This window comes from Ziziphus jujuba, chromosome 12 (assembly GCF_031755915.1).
Source record: "Ziziphus jujuba cultivar Dongzao chromosome 12, ASM3175591v1".
Lineage (NCBI taxonomy): Eukaryota > Viridiplantae > Streptophyta > Magnoliopsida > Rosales > Rhamnaceae > Ziziphus > Ziziphus jujuba.
The window spans coordinates 1,742,064-1,756,036 of record NC_083390.1 but is presented as its reverse complement, the minus strand read 5'-3'; the positions used below and the strand labels follow the sequence as shown (position 1 = coordinate 1,756,036).

General features: G+C 35.2%; 1 pseudogene; it reads left to right on the top strand.

Moving 5' to 3' along the window:
* Positions 1 to 3,084: 3,084 nt before the first annotated feature.
* Positions 3,085 to 12,986, top strand: LOC125418417 (receptor-like protein kinase; annotated as a pseudogene).
* Positions 12,987 to 13,973: the final 987 nt, after the last annotated feature.

Genomic DNA, 13,973 nt, shown 5'->3' with positions numbered 1-13,973 from the left:
AGTGTTGAAGGCTACAGAAAACCTAAATGACAAGTTTATAATTGGCAAAGGAGCTCATGGAACTGTAGAAAGCCTCGGTCCAGGTGAAAATTATGCACTAAATAAAGTTGTATATTGATGGAAAAGAGGAAGACGATGTACTTGTAGAGGAATGCAAACTACTGTGAAGATCAGGCATTGGAACTTGTTAGCTTGGAAGGCTTTTGGTCAGCAAAGGACTGTGGTTTAATCTTGTACAGGTACATTTAAAATGGAAGCCTCCATGATGTTTTACATGAAGCAAATCCACCATCAACTCTAGAATGGAGTATCTGCTATAACATAACTTTTGGAATGGGAAATGGGTTGGCATAACTCCATTTTGAGTACAAAGCCTGCTCTAATTCATTCAGACATCAACTGACAAACAAATTTTTAGATTCTAAGATGAAGCCTTATATAGCTGATTTTGGGATTGCCAATCTTCTGGTTGAGTCTTCTGCTTCAACATCATCCAACTCAGTCTTTGGCACAATAGGATATACTGCACCACGTACATTTATATATATATATATACACTATTCTAAATTTATTTAAGATTACCAATAGTTCATTATTTTCTGTACTTTCAATAAACTGTCTGCCATTGTTTGTGACAGAAAATGTATCTACAAGAAAAAGGAGCATGAAGTCTGATGTGTACTGTTATGATGTTCGTCTTGCTAGAGCTGATAACTAGAAAAAAGGCATTGGATCTGTCTTTTGGGGAGGAAACTGATATTGTGGGCTGGGTTAGAACAATGTGGAGCCATAGTGAAGAAACTGATAAGTTGTGGATAAGTTGTGGATCCAAGCCTTCTGGAGGAACTGTCAGCCAATCCATACATCATCAAACAGGTTATTTGTGTTCTTCTGGTGGCTTTTAGATGCACTGAGAAGGAGCCTAGCAAGAGGCCAACAATAAGAGAAGTTGTTAAGCAACTAGTAGATGCCAAAGTTGCGCAGAACACCATAGTTAGCTGGATCATAGAAGCTAAGTCTCTCCTCTCTGCAGAGCTATGACATCGTATGAGTAACAATAAAGACTTATTTTTTTTGTGGGGTTTGGTTTGGGACTATAAATTTATATTGCTTGTTATCTTCCACATCCTAATTTATCAAAGAAAGTATTTATACATGGTTTTTGGACGCTTTTAACTTATAAGAAATATAGATTATTTCACTCCATTTTTACGTACAGGAGCAGAATGTGGCAATAATAGCCAAATCTTGTCCTTGAACCTTTCTGGTTATGAGATTTCTGTGGAAACAGGATATGAAACCTCCTTCTTCAGCCATTTGCAGACCAATGATTTGAGTTGGTACATTACAGTGTTGTTATGTACTTATTTTAATAATCTCACAGGGAATATTCCAAGCAGCCTGAAAAACTTGAAAAAGTTATAGATGCTTAACAAAATTCCAAACTTGAGTAATTAATGTTATCTAGCAATGTTTTCATTCTCTCTTGATAAACTGTTTGCCATGGGTGTGACAGAAAATGGATTTAAAAAAAAAAAAAAATCTTTAAAAAAATAAAATTGTTAGATACCTTAATTCATGAAATTGACGCCTTATATATGCATATTAATAAAATTTTTTATGTTCAATACGTTTATTTTATTTCCATCCAGAGGTATATATTATATGATTGGAACGAAGAAAAATGTGTAAAAATTTTTCAAAACTATTGCAAAAACAATACCTAAAGGTGCTTGAAAAAATTATTTTGCTGGAAATTGTTCTTCAGCTAAACAAGAACGACAATGATTAGGCTCTCATTGCAACAAATTCATCAAAATTTCTGCTAGACCCAGTTCTATATATTGAAGCCTAATCCCATATGGTATTATGTACACATTTTATATTTATTGTTGTTGTTGTTTACGCGGACACATTTTAATATGTGGACCACTTTAATATGTGGAGTTGTTGTGCCTACTTTTTTAATATGATTAATGTAATTTGGAAAATGTGCAAAAGATTTTTTTTTTTTTTTTTGATGTTATGATCAAGAACTCTTGATGCTCACTTTTTTATTTTATCGATGAAAAACTAGAGCAAAGCAAAAGCAAAGACTTATTAAATTGATAAACTTAAATTATTTCTTTTTCTCCATACATATATCAATGAATTCTACCAAATTTCCGAAATAGTTTATACCGAAAAAAGGAAAACGAGAGGAAAACATTGCTCAGCTGCATAGCAATAGGAATAGTATGCTTCCTACTTGTCGGATAGTTATAAAAGCAAAACAACAGTAACAATGCGAGTTGCAGGTTTAGAGTCAATTGTTTTTTATTATTGAGAAAGGAAATCTTAATAAATTAAAATACATACAAAATTTTGGCATCAAGTTTTAGAATGTGTGATGGGAATTGGACAAAAATTAGTAGTTTATATTTCTCTGTCGTCTTTTTACAAAACATGATAATGTAGTAAAATTTTAAGCATGTGCTTTCTATATTTATTTTATGGTAGTTGGCTTCAAAATACACATGTGAACAGAGAGGAGTCCAACTGCACCTCCATGATTGCGTATTCATTCAGATTTCACATGGATTTAAGCATTTTTGTACTATCGAGAAAGCTGAAAGCTTTCACACAAAATTTTTTTTTTTTCCCAATTAATAAAAAATCAAACTTTTATTGGGTCTTTTCTCATTTTATGAGTCAACTTATAATACGTAGAGACAAAAGGGTCCAAAGAAAGTCTAAAAGCTTCAATCGTGTAGAAAAAGTTACCTGATAACGCGTTTCGATGGCACTTACTGCATCACTAATTTACTCTCTTTCAAATGCAGATAATATCTAAACATGTCCATATATTTATATGTTTTAGAAATATTATATACGTAATATATATAAATATATATGATTATCTCATGTTATATACCATGCAGAGACAACACCCATTTTCACGTTTCTTTTCACTCTCTCTCTCTTTCTCTTCCTATAGCATCTTTGGAGATCTAAAACACTCTCTTTGAAGCATTTCCTAAATCCCAAAATATGTGGTTGCTGTTTCTGACAACCTTCAAATAGGTAAGTATCTTCCAGTTGCTTAAAAATCCTCCATTGTTGTTGTCACCCTGCATTGATCTTCTGCTTTTCTCCCTCTATATCTTGTTCTTACTTAAAAAAGCATGCAGCTTGGTTTGCTAAAGCTTTTGCTTTTACTTTGCTTCTTTTGTTCCATTTCTACTTTCTCTGCTTTGAGCTATGATGGGGTGACTTTGTTGTCCCTTTTGGGGCGCTGGAAAACTGCGCCTTCTTCCATTAGATCAAGTTGGAATTATTCTGATTCCACTCCATGTCTATGGGTAGGAGTAGGATGTGATAGTGCTCAGATTCTGTTGTCCTTGAGCCTCTCTGGTTATGGGATTTCTGGTGAAATTGGACCTGAAATCGGCCGTTTGAGCCGTTTGAAGACTATTGATATGAGTTTGAATGGTTTCTCTGGGAAGATACCCCCAGAGTTGGGAAATTGTAGTGTTCTTGAGACTCTAGACCTTTCTATGAATGCTCTCACTGGGGAAATACCCAGCAACCTGAAAAACTAGAAAAAGTTGCATACTCTTAACTTGTTTGGTAATTTTCTGTTTGGAAGTGTCTGAGTCATTGTTCCAAATCCCTGACTTGGAAAATGTCTATCTGAATGATAACAACCTGAATGGCTCTATCCCTGCAAGTGTTGGGAATATGAGCAAGGTTTTGTATCTATATTTAAGAGGAAACCAGTTATCAGGGCAGATTCCTCCTTCTATTGGAAACGGTAAGAAATTGCTGGAAATTTCTTTGGAAGAGAATCTATTAAGAGGAATTTTGCCAGAGAGCTTGAGCAATCTCATAGACCTTGTCTACTTAAATGTCCGGAACAATGGACTTGTGGGTAGCATTCCTTCGGGGTTGGGTAATTGCAATAACTTGTACATCTTGGATGTTTCATACAATAGAATTAGTAGGCAGATTCCACCGAGTTTGGGCAATTGTAGTAGTTTATATAAGTTTTCTACTATGAAAAATAACTTAGTGGGTAGTATCCCTTCTTCCTTTGGTCAACTAGATGAGCTTTCGGAACTTGTCCTTTCAGAGAACCAGTTGTCTGGGAAAATACCTCTCGCACTTGGAAATTGTAAATCCTTGACAATCCTACAATTGTATTCCAACCGTCTTGAGGGGGAAATTCCCAGTGAATTAGGGATGCTGACTAATCTTTGGGATCTTCAGCTTCAAGATAACCATTTAACTGGTGAAATACCAGAGAGCATATGGAAAATTCAAAGTCTTCAGGAAATTCTTGTTTCTAATAACAGTCTTTCAGGGCAAATCCTTTTGGTGGTTACTGAACTGAAGAAACTCCAAAACATTTCACTGTTTAACAACCATTTCTTTGGTATCATACCCAAAGGTCTGGGGATTAACAGCAGCTTAGTGCAGTTGGACTTTACAAGTAATAGTTTCAGTGGCGAAATCCCAACAAATCTGTGCCACAGAAAGAAATTAGGGAGGCTACTACTGGGTATTAATCAATTTGAAGGTAGCATACCTACAGAAGTGGGAAGCTGTCCAACTCTACATAGGCTAATCCTCCAACAAAATAAGCTCACAGGGTTTCTTCCAGAGTTTCCAAAATGCACAGATTGTTGAATAAATTAATATTTGTGGACTTGGCATAATCAATTACTCACTTACAGGGCCTATTTATGCCATTAATGGGACTGGCTTATTTTATCATTTTGTAGTAGGGCCCTTGGTCACACACTCTCTATAAGACTCCAGTTGGCCCATTGGACTGGAGGACCAACTTTCTTTATAAGTCCATTGACTTATCCATATTTTTCCTAGTATAATTATATTATCAAATTATTATTATTTTATGTGTGTCAAAATTAATGGATAAGTGTGATTTGCAGAGACCATAAAAGGTCTAGGGCAAGCAAAGCAAACAAACATATGCCATACGGTATTTTGAATATTAGGGTTTTCAGAAATCTGAGAGTGGTTTGAGAGTAGTGTGTCTATAGGCACTACTTTACGTTATTTCTATTTTGCAGGATTAAAGATCTAATTTATTAATGGCTGCGTTTGGAGGTTAGTAATTTATGATTTATGAAATTTATTATGTATATTTAGATCCATAAAATTTCTAACAATTGGTATCAGAGCAGTGGTTAATATGCATAGTAAATTTCCTTGTAATTTATCGCAATTCGCATGTGAATATTGATCTGTGTTTCGACCATTCATGATTGATTATCAATGTGTTCTAGATATATATGTACGTTACTTTATATTAATGTTTCTTTTCTTTTCTTTTCTTGATTTGTACACATATGTAAATTTTGAGATTCAAGATTATGTATTCTATTAAACATATTTATGTATATATATATATATATACTCATGGTCGATTATTGTTTGTTCTAAAAAAAAATAATAATAATAATAAAAAAAATTAAAAAAAATAAATAAATTAAAAAAAAAACCTGGGTTTTCGGCGATCGAATTTCACATGCTTGGGTGTTATAATTTTCTGGGTTTTGGACCAAATTGATTTGGGGAAAAAGTTTCCCAAGAAGACATGAAACAAACGGCACCAATTTTGCCCAAAATTTTCTGGAATTTCTTGTGTTTCCATGGGTGTTTTTTTGAGTTTTGGCCGATTATAATCTTAAGGTTTGGGTGTTTGTTTTAAGCTCTCCTTTAGTCAAATTGATATTTTAAAATTGTTACCCATACCGAAAGGAGAAGAATGGTGCCGGTATTGTATAAAACGGTGGCCAGAATTGTATTTTACAGGTGGGTTTGTCAACCGGGTCATGTGACCCATTAACCAGGAAACCGAGTCGTCCTTGACCCGACTGAAGGAGGAAGAAGGCTGACGTCAGCAGCCATCTTGCTGACGCCAGCAACCCGAAATTAAAAAAAATAAAAATTATTTGTTTTGTTTTGTTTATTTATTTGTTGATGATTTATTTATTTATCTATTGTTTATTGTTAATAATTAAAAAAAAACCTTTATTTTATTTTATTTGATATATCTTTATATCATTTTATCACTTATTTATTGTTGATTATTTATTCATCTATTGTTTTATTATTATTTTAAAAAAATGTTATTTCTTTATTTATTTATTTGTTTATTGGTAATTAGTTCATTTGTTTATTTGTTTAATTATTTTATTCCAAATTTTATTAAATTAAATTAAATATTTGTGATTGGAAAATTGGATTGTGTGAGCTTACCCAAAGAGGCTTTGTGCCTAGTTGGTATAATAGTGTGGTATTTTAGGTACTCACCTGTCGTGAGACTTATTTTATCTGCATTATGTGTACCAATGTAATATGTGTTGGCATAGTGGATGGGTTATCTTTTATTTACCTATATCATGAAATTGCCAATTTGTTAATTATCTCCCACTTATTAACCAGGGTCTATACGGGTAATTACGCTACCCTGTCGGTAGTTTTAGTTGCTTTGTATGATGCTTGGAATGACAGTGGAAGTTAATTAAATGCCATGTATTGCAGGTTCTGAGTTGCCCTGTCGGTGATTCAGTTCAATGCATTTGATTGTGGTTATTTGGTTGACTGTCCCTGGCCCGCGTAAGGGTATCTTTAGTGCTATAAAGACCCTAGCGATATTGATATTTTATGGTTTGTGTTAAGGGGCTGGAAAATAGTTGTTGTTTTATATATATTAAATGCTTTGTTGTGTTTACTATTTTCACGGTTAGTAGCACCCGGAATGTTCTGCCTATGACTGCCATGATGAAATTGGATGTGATAAATTATCAGAAGTAAAAAAAAAAAAAAAAAAAAAAGGCCTTGGTTATGAATTTGACATTTATGAAGTTGGATTTGCCTTTGGAGATATATTCACCCAAGATACCAACTAATGATAGTAGTGCAGTAATTAAGAAACTTTATAAGGATTGGAAGCACTCTAATAAGTGCTGTATGATGATGATGGAGAATTACATGGATGGCCATATATGCTAGTATTCCTAAAGTGGATACTGCAAAGGAACTTTTTGAAAAGATAGGAAAGAAATTTATCAAGTTTGATATGAATAAGAAGTATTATTATTTGCACCTTTTAAATAATACTTAGTATGATGATGCTTATCAGATAGGAGAAATAAAAGAGTACTTCAATGGAAGGTGTGGCTATTGCAATGAAGTTGGACACAAGAAGATAGAGTGTTGGAATTTAAAGGGAAAGCAAGAGAAGAAAGATAATATTTTAATGATTATTACTTCCAAACACCCAAGAGTTAATGACAATTCCTCAATGTTATGGCATAAACGTTTGGGATATATTTCTAGGCACAGAATGGAAAGGTTAGTGAAGGATGGGATACTTCCTAATCTTGATTTCTCTGATCTGTTGACTTGTGTTGAATGTGTGAAAGGGAAGTTAACTGCCAAGGTAAGAAAGGATAAGTTAGCTAGGTGTGGAGATGTTTTGGAGTTAATCCACACTGACATATGTGGACCTTTTACACCAACTGCTTTGGGTGGTTATAGGTATTTTATTACCTTCATTGACGATTACTCTCGTTATGGACATGTTGAGCTTATTCGTGAGAAGTCAGATTCTTTAGTTGCCTTTAAAGAGTTTAAGGTAAAGATGGAGCTTCAAAAGAATAAGAAAATAAAAGCTGTAAGGTCTGATAGAGGTGGTGAGTTTTATGGTAGATATGATGAGACTGGAAGGAACCCAGGGCCTTTTGCTATTTATTTGTGTGAGTGTGGCATTGATGCGCAATATCCGATGCCTGGTACACCTCAGCAAAATGGCATAGCTGAGAGAAGGAATAGAACTTTGTTGGATATGGTGCGGTCTATGTTGGCAAATTCTAGGTTGCCAGATTATTTGTGGGGAGAGGCTTTAAGGACGGCGGCTTATATTTTGAATCAAGTTCCAAGTAAATCCGTTCCTAAGACACCTTTTGAATTGTGGTCAGGGGAAAGCCTAATTTGCGAATATGGGGTTGCAAAGCTGAAGTAAGGATTTATAATTCCCAAATTAAGAAGTTGGATCCTAAAACCATTAGTGGATATTTTGTTGGCTATTGTATAGGATCTAGAGGTTCAAGATTCTTTTATCCTTCTCACACCACCAGGATCGTGGAATCAGACAGGGCCATTTATTTTGAAGATGATTTTGGATGTGATGATAATAATGTAACAAGGGTGCCTCAATTTAGAGAAGAAAGTATTTTCATTCCTAGTATAATTGTTCCTGATAGAGATATTGTTGATCCAGTAGTTGATGAACCAGTAGTTGATCAGAATGAACTCATTGTTGAAGAGCAGGATATTCCAGCTATTACAGATACTGATGTACCTTTGAGGAGGTCACAAAGGACTAGGAGATCAGCTATTCCTGATGACTATGAGGTTTACTTGCAGGAGCATGAGTTTGACATAAGTGATGATCCAGATCCAGTCACTTATGAGGAAGCCATAAGTAGTTCAAATTCAAATTTTTGGTTGGATGCAATGGAAGATGAAATGAAATCCATGGCATCAAATGGTGTTTGGGATTTGGTTGAGTTACCAGAGGGTAGCAAGCCTATTGGGTGCAAATGGGTCTTTAAGACTAAAAAGGACTCCAATGGTCAAGTGGAAAGGTATAAGGCTAGAGTTGTAGCTAAAGGGTTTAGCCAGAAGGAAGGAATTGATTATACAGAGACTTTCTCTCCTGTATCCACAAAGGATTCTTTTAGAATCATTATGGCAATTGTGGCGCATTATGACCTGGAATTGCATTAGATGGATGTCAAGACTGCTTTTCTGAATGGTGATTCATATGAGGATGTATATATGGTTCAACCAGTTGGTTTCCAATAAATAGGGAATGGTAATTTGGTTTGTAAACTTAAGAAATCTATTTATGGTCTTAAGCAAGCTTCAAGACAATGGTATCTTAAGTTTGATGAGGTTGTCACCAAAAATGGCTTTAAGGAGAATGTTGTTGATAGATGCATATATATGAAGGTCAGTGGGAGCAATGTTATATTTCTGGTGTTGTATGGAGATGACATACTTTTGGCTACTAATGACATTGACCTATTAGCTGAGACAAAGCAGATGTTGTGCAACCATTTTGATATGAAAGATCTTGGTGCGGCTTCTTTTGTTTTGGGCATCAAGATTGTTCGAGATAGGACTAACTATGTATTGCAATTGTCTCAGAGAGCTTATATTGATAGAATTCTTAAGAGATTTGATATGCATAATTGTTCTCCTGGAAGTGTACCGGTTACGAACGGTGAAAAGTTTTCTAAAGATCAGTGTCCCAAGAATGATAGAGAAAGGATGGCAATGAAAAATGTTCGCTATTCTTCAGCAGTAGGTAGTTTGATGTATGCTCAAGTATGTACACGGCCTGATATAGCTTTTGCTGTGGGTGTGCTTGGTAGATTTATGAGCAATCCTGGTCCTATTCATTACCAAGCAGTTAAGGTCTTTAGGTATCTTCAGGGTACTAAAGATCATATGTTGACATATCGTTGCACCAACTCTCTTGAAGTAGTGGGTTATAGTGATGCAGACTATAAAGGTTGTGTGAATGATAAGAAATCTACCACTGGTTATATATTTATCATGGCAGGAGGTGCTGTGTCTTGGCGGAGTGCCAAGCAGTCAGTGACAGCATCCTCGACTATGGAGGCAAAATATGTGGCGTGTTATGAGGCTACCCGTCATGCAGTTTGGTTACGGAATATTATCCGTGATTTAGGAGTAGTTGACTCCATTGAGAGGCCTATTATGATGTATTGTGATAATACTGCAGCGGTGTCTTTCTCCAATAATTTAAAAGGTACTCCTGGTGCGAAGTACATTGATGTGAAATATTTTGTGGTAAAGGAGAAAGTTGAAGAGGGCCTCATTACTGTTGTTTATACGCCGACTTATAGCATAGTGGCAGATCCACTGACCAAGGCTTTACCGGTAGGCATATTTGAGGAGCATGTGTCCCGTATGGGATTGTTAGGCAGTTGAGACTGCTGTGGGTCAGTGGGAGTTTGTTATGTTTTCTGTAGTAATATCCATATTGAGTATTATTTATTTCTTTGAATATTTTAATACATTGATGTATGTGGATTATTATTTATTTATGAAATGATTTATTACACATATTATTGCTCCTTATATTTACAGGCCTGTTGAGACTATTAGTCTATGTATATGTGTATGTTGATCCACAGGTGCCATGGTGAATCCCTACTACCTAGTTTGGGTATATTGTTGTATCTTGTCGATACGCAATGTGCTTGAATGAAATGGTTTTGTGTGTTGGGGGATTGCACATGGTTAGGTGAATCTCTACTACCTAGACTAAGTTTATGGCATGCAAAGTACTCGGTTGAAATGGTATAATGTTTTGGAAGATTTACTAAGAGAATCTCTACTGCCTAGTCTAGTATATTGTTGTGCCCTGTCGGTATACTATATATTTGGATGAAATGGTATTATGGTTCGGGAGATTCTATAGTAAGTGAGTTTGGATTTTATATGATGATGATTATGCAGTCCAAGTGGGAGAATGTTGAATAAATTAATATTTGTGGACTTGGCATAATCAATTACTCACTTATAGGGTCTATTTATGCCATTAATGGGACTGACTTATTTTATTATTTTGTAGTAGGGCCCTTGGTCACACACTCTCTATAAGATTCTAGTTGGCCCATTGGACTGGAGGACCAACTCTCTTTATAAGCCCATTGACTTATCCATATTTTCCTAGTATAATTATATTATCAAATTATTATTATTTTATGTGTGTCAAAATTAATGGATAAGTGTGACTTGCAGAAACTATAAAAGGTCTAGGGCAAGCAAACAAACATATGTCATACGGTATTTTGAATATTAGGGTTTTCAAAAATCTGAGAGTGGTTTGAGAGTAGTGTGTCCATAGGCACTACTTTAAGTTGTTTCTATTTTGCAGGATTAAAGATCTAATTTATCAATGGCTGCGTTTGGAGGTTAGTAATTTATGATTTATGAAATTTATTATATATATTTAGATCCATAAAATTTCTAACACAGACCTTTCATACATGGACATAAGCAAGAACAGTGTCGGTGGAAAAATACCATCAAGCATGGGGAACTGTACCAACATCACTTACCTTAACTTGTCTATAAACAAGTTTAAAGGATCAATACCGCAGGAGCTAGGCAATCTCATAAATCTTCAGGTTTTTAATCTTTCTCATAATAGTTTGGTAGGTCCTTTGCCATCTCAGCTATCAAATTGCACCAGACTAGGTTCCTTTGATGCGCGTTTTAATTTGTTGAATGGTTCTATACCATCGAGTTTGAGGAGCTGGAAGGATATATCAACATTGGTTTTGAGTGAGAACCAGCTCACTGGTGGTATTCCGTCATTCTTTTCAGAGTTTGAGAAGCTTTATATTCTACAACTTGGTGGAAATCTGCTGGGAGGAGAGATTACCAAATCAATTGGAGCATGGAAAAATCCATTTGCTATATTAAATATCAGCAATAATGGTTTGACTGGTTATCTTCCAATTGAAATACACAGGATCCTTATAGAGCGGTTGTATATATCTGATAATAATTTGACAGGAAGTTTGACAGTTCTTGATAATATTCCTTGGCTAATTGACACCAATGTTTCAAACAATAATTTCTCTGGTCCAGTGCCAGAGACATTGTTAAACTTGCTGGAATCGTCTCCATCGTCATTTATGGGCAATCCCAGCCTATGTGTCAGTTGTCCTTCTTCCAAAGGCTCAACTTGCACTGCAAATAGCATGTTCAAGCCTTGTGGCAATCTACCAAAAAAGCAGAATTCCATTGGTAAAGTGAAAATTGATATGATTGCTTTTGGAGCTTGTATAATATTTGTTTTAGTGGTTCTTGGACTGGTTTATCTATTTCTGTTGCCAAGAAAACCAAAGCAGCAAAGACAGAGCTTTGGTTAGAAGGAATCAAATTCCTTGCTGAAGAAAGTGTTGGAGGCTACAGCGAACCTTAATGACCAGTATATAATTGGCAAAGGAGCTCATGGAACTGTTTACAAAGCCTTTGTTGGTCCAGGCGAAAATTATGCTGTAAAGAAAGTTGTATATGGGGGGAGTGAAGGAGGACGGCTGAGTATATGCAGAGAAATTGAAACTATTGGGAAGATCAGGCACCGGAACCTGGTTAAATTGGAAGAATTTTGGTCAAGAATTGACCATGGTTTAATCTTGTATAGGTACATGCAAAATGGTAGCCTCCATGATGTTTTACATGAAACAAGTCCACCGATAACTCTAAAATGGAGTATCCGCTATAACATTGCTGTTGGAACTGCAAATGGGTTGGCATATCTCCATTTTGATTGTGATCCTGCTATGCTTCATCGAGACATCAAACCAACAAACATACTCTTAGATTAGAGATGGAGCCTCATATAGCTGATTTTGGGATTGCCAAATTTCTGGATCAGTCTTCTGATCCAACATCATCAACCTCAGTCTTTGGTACATTAGGATATATTGCACCGGGTATATATTCTTTCACATTTATTGAGATGGCCAATATTTTCTGTTTTCTCTATACTTTTTATAAACTGTCTGCCATCATTTGTGACAGAAAATGCATTTACAACAAAAAGAAGCATGGGGTCTGATGTGTACGGTTATGGGGTTGTATTGCTAGAGCTGATAACTCGAAAGAAAGCATTGGATCCCTTGTTTAGGGAAGAAACAGGCATTGTGGGTTGGGTTAGATCTATTTGGAGCAATGGTGAAGAAATTGATAAGATTGTGGATCCAAGTATTTTGGAGGAACTGCCAGATTCACATGTCAGGGAACAAGTTGTTTGTGTTCTTCAGGTGGCTTTGAGATGCGCTGAGAAGGAGCCTAGCGAGAGGCCAACGATGAGAGAGGTTGTCAAACTACTAGTAGGTGCTAAACAAGCAGAAGGAGCTTAGATTTTGGGAGTTTCAGCTTGTCTACTTTAACAGGTAGAATTATCCCATTTTTCTTTTTTGTTCTGTGTGCTGTCCGATGGAAATTGTTGTATCAATTACCATATTTTATTTAGGCAATAAGAAGGAGATCCCAAAAACTTATCTCTCTAAATATTCAAACTTCTTAATTTGAATGAAAATATATCTACATTTTTCCTTTTAAAGCGAAACTACGGATTTCATTAGTACAGCAGTTTCTTATATCTTCATTCTTTAATGAAAAAATAGTTCAATGTGTTGGGAAATGAGCTAGTATCTAATCTATGTTATTATTTCCTTTTCAACTAAGAATTTGGAGCGATGGATCATTTCCAAAATCATACATGATGTTTCCGTGTTATAAGTCTCTCTTTTCTGCAGAGCTATGCTTTGCATAGGAAACAATAATGGTTTCAACCAATACAATGACTTGTATTGCTTGTAACCTTCCACACAATGATTTATTAAAGAAAGCATTTATAAGTTGTTTTTGGCCAATTTGAATTACGAGAAAGCATTTATATATATGGTGGTTGGTTGGTACTGAAAACGCTTTCCTATGTTTCAGTTTCATGAGGAACAAATTTATTCAAAGTCACTTTATTATGCCTTCTCACATAATATTAGATTTAACAATGATGATACTTATTCCTGGAAACAAAGAGAACAATGGAGGTAAAGAAGAAATTGTTCGAAGATGGAGGCTTTCCTTGCTGCAACTTCACGAAAATTCCTGCTAGACAATCTATTATTGAGGCCTATCCCATATGATGGATTGGACAGATTTTAGTTTGTGCACTTATTAGTATTGCACTTCTATGATTATAAGAAATCTACTCATCAATGCCAAGTTTTTAATATTATGGTCAAGAACACAATAATACACTTTGTGATCTTTTATGAAGTTCTAATTGATTGAAATATAATGACTTTAATTTGGTAAGCTTAATTGTTATTTCATTTCCTTTT